A 4,191-nucleotide genomic window follows, 5' to 3' on the forward strand; every position below is an offset into this window, starting at 1 on the left:
CATCTTCTGGTAGTGGGGGTAGTTTTGCTTGGAAGCTGACAACACTTCACTCTGGTAATTAATACACCGGTCTTTGGACTGGTAGTGCCTTGCCTTCGTCCTTGCGTTCTACCACCATGACTGTGCTGACCACTCGGCTAGTGGCGGTGAAGTAGAGGAGCATCGGCTCCTTAGGAGTCAGAGCCGCCAGGACAGGTGGAGTAGTCAGCATCTTTTTGAGCTGGAGAAAAGCTTCATCCGCCTTGTCGTTCCACTCGAAAAAAGTGGTCTTCTTCATGAGCTGGTACAGGGGAAGAGCCTTCTCTCCCAGCCGACTGATGAAACGGCTGATGGACGCTAAACAACCGGTGAACTTCTGCACATCCAGCAGTCGGGTGGGCACTTCCATCCTCTCGATGGCCTTGATCTTCACAGGGTTGCACTCTATGCCGCGCTCTGAGACTAGGAATCCAAGAAGCTGGTCGGCTGGTACTCCGAAGACGCATTTCTCCGGGTTGAGCTTGATTTGAAATTGGCGCAGGTTCTCAAAGGTCTCCTTAAGGTCTTCCAGCAGTGTTCCACGCTTCTCCGTCTTCACCACAACATCGTCCACATAAACATGGGCGTTTCTGCCGAGTTGTTTGAGGAGGCACTTCTGCATACAACGTTCAAATGTGGCACCGACGTTCCTCAAGCCGAACGTCATAGTTAACTAGCAGAAGGCTCCAAATGGCGTGATGAAGGCGGTCTTCAGTCTGTCGGTCGGGTTCAGCTTGATCTGGTGATACCCTGAGTATGCATCCAAGAAACTCAATAGCTGGCATTCGGCTGTGGAGTGTATCACTTGGTCAATTCTCGGCAAAGCAAATGGGTGTTTGGGGCAGGCTTTGTTGAGGCTGGTGTAATCAATACACATGCACCACTTCTTGTTTTTCCCCAGCACAAGGACTGGGTTGACCAGCCACTCTGGAAAGAACACTTCCATTATGAAGCCGGCCGCCAGCAGCCGGGCTATCTCTTCTCCAACGACTCTTCTCTTCTCTTCTGACAGGTGGCGCAAGGGTTGCCTGACTGGCTTGGCATCAGACCGGACATGTAATTTGTGCTCGTCAAGATCCGTCGGAACACCCGGCATGTCTTTAGGTGACCATGCAAAGATGTCCCGATTTTCACGGAGGAAATCAACGAGCTCGCCTTCCTATCTGCTGTTGAGGTTTACACCTATGACAGCGTACCTCTCCGGGTGCTTCGGGTCCAAGGACGACAACTCCTATAAAACCTTGCGCTTGGCACTTTGCCTCTTCGGGAGGTTCAACAGTTCGTACTCGTGTGAACCTTGCACTTGGCTCTTCGCCTTTTCGGAAGGTCCAACAATGATGATACTACCGTACAATATGCTTCTGGCAATCTGACACCGATTGAACTGCTACACGTCCACCGCGAGGGCGAGGGCGAGGGAGAGGGAGAGGGCGTTGTAGTCAAAACTCTCTCCTTGTCCTGCGAACCACCGCGCGCGTGGGCGAGGGAGAGGCGTAGTAAGCAAGCTTCTCCTCGTTTCGCGAGTTGACGGGACACATCAAAGCAATACTAGTACTAGTAGTAGTAGTCCATACTGTGTCCTTTCTAATTAATATGGCTTAATTTGAAACGAGAAAAATACACTGGCGGTCAACGTATGTAACAGTATGCTCTTTATGGTCACTATATATAGTTTTGCGGCGATTATGCGATCACTAGCTCATCGTAGAGCATCGTATTGCACCCTACTGACCGGCCACATAGTCGACATGGCACTTTGTTGACTGGTTAAATTTTCACTTGGTTTCTGGGTCCCACCTGTTAGTTGGCAGAGCAAAGAAATCAGTTAAACAAAAATTTACGCAGGCGCGACATGAGTCCAACCCTTGCACGCGAACCACCCTGGTTGTGTATGTGAGTGCATGCACGTGTCCTCCCTCGGTCTTCCAACAAAGAGTGTACTACATGATGTACATCTACACTTCCAATGCATTTAGCCTTTAAACTACTAAATCGATATTGATTGACTACACCAACTTGTGTTGTAGGTATAGGCTACATGTCTATCCTTAATTACAGCATGCAACGGCCTTCATTTAATCTTCTTATCTCAATGGTCACATGCACACATAATTCCGCTACTTTTGGGCGTTAATTATGCCCTGATCAATGTGTAAATATCTAAATGTACAGTCTTTCACGGACGTAGGGAGTAGGTTGAGCACTTGAGCGTGAGCGTGTGTGTTGCGTCGTGTGCTGTGTGTTGCATGGGTGCATGAGTGTTGCGTGCGTCCATGTGTACGTGTGAGTGTTGCATGTTGCATGCATGCATGCATGGGGCTTACTCCCTCCCATTGACATGTTCATATTTCAAGCTTCCTCTGTTCCCTCCAAATGGTGATACTCCCTCTGTTCCCAAATATAGTACAAAGTTGAGTCATCTATTTTGGAACGGAGGGAGTAGTACGGAGTAAAAGCCTACCTCTGTTCTCAAATATGGAGTATTTGTCTTTCTACAGATTTCAACAAGTGACTAGGTATGGAGAAAAATGAGTGAAGTGAGCGTAGACGCAGAGGGATACTGTAGAAAGGAAGTCCTCGCGATCCATTTATTCCCCATCTCGGTCAGAGAGAACTATTCAACTAGTCTTCGCAGTGAAGTGACAATACACGCTGCAGCAGATGGGACACGTAATTAATAAGCTGAACCAGCGTGTTGGTGTTACTAAATCAGCCTTACCCAGTACTACCATCATGTTTGCTAGTAGAGCATGCTTCCGCAAATACGCCTACGCACCTCTGTCCTCCATTAACTGACATATGGGCCCTGTTGTGGTAGACCCACATGTCATCGGTGTAACTATTTACACTCCGAAGGACGGTATATCCTGGTAGTAGTACTAGTAGAATTGAGATTGAATGCACTTTCTTCCCCGTCTTCCACTCTTCTTCCTCCTCTCTTCTTCTTCCTCCTCTCTTCCACATCGTCGGCCTTACACCATTTACCCCCGCTCACTACTCGCCCGCCCGCGCCATCTTCCTTGGTAGCTCGCGCGTACCATATCCCCCCGCTCACTGCTCGGCCACACGAGGAGAAGCTTCTTCGCTTGCCCGCCCGAATCCACTTCCCCGCTGGCTCGCAGGCACCGAAAACCCCAATGGCAGAACCGACTGACACGCAGAGCCGCGATTGGAATTCCCTCCCCGATGTTCTCTTGGAGCAGATCTGTAGTCATATGGACCTACTCAGCACCGTCCGTCTGGCCGCATGCTTGGTGTCTTTGTACCATGTACTCATCTGCAACCAGCCGGCTCTTTTCAAGACACCCTGCTTGCTGATGCCCGATCCTCGCAGGTGGCCCAGACACCGACTTGACGATCCTACGGAGGTTGTCGTGGTGCCTCTCGACATGTTATTGCTTAGAGTTGATATGAGAACAGTAGTAGTAAGTGCTATGGTAGAATATGAGTAGGCGCTGTCATAGCTGTTTTCCTCTCATTGTTACATGATGTTTGAACCATGACATATTTCTAGAATATGGAAGCCATTGGCTTATTTTTTTAACTTGGGGTATGATTATGACCACGGCATTGCAATTCTCTGTCTATGATATGTGTCACTGTTATAATAATCTCAATTCCACACATACTATGAACATGATTGTTTATTTTTGTCCTTTTGGTCTCCAATTTGAATTGTTGCAGCCGACCCAAATGCGCTGGCCTTCATGATTCCAGGAACTGGAATCATATCAGCCGATGGGTGGTGGTTTATCGCTCGTTCAGCTGACGACGGTCATTTGATGCTCATTTGCACGTACCAAATTGACCAAACCATTACATCAAACCACATGCAGTACAATGCGTGGGGCGTTCGTGACATTGATGGCTATGGATGCTTCGTGTTCGAGAAAGATCCCAGCTCCGTTGGGCCAGGCGTATTCAACTGGAGGTGGGTTTACAACCTCGGCAACCACTCCTTGTTCATCGGGCTCAATTATCAGATCATCCAACCAATCATCGATCATATCACCGGCGATGATTACTGTGCTATGCAACTTCCATTCGCAAGGGGGGCTGTGTTTACACATCATACCATGGGTTTCATGAATCACCATATCCAGAGATTCGTCGACACAGCTTGTTGCCAGATAAACTTCAGTGTGTGAAAGACATCAAGCTTCCATGCGATGG

The sequence above is a fragment of the Triticum aestivum genome, chromosome 1A, assembly GCF_018294505.1.
Source record: "Triticum aestivum cultivar Chinese Spring chromosome 1A, IWGSC CS RefSeq v2.1, whole genome shotgun sequence".
NCBI classification, from domain to species: domain Eukaryota; kingdom Viridiplantae; phylum Streptophyta; class Magnoliopsida; order Poales; family Poaceae; genus Triticum; species Triticum aestivum.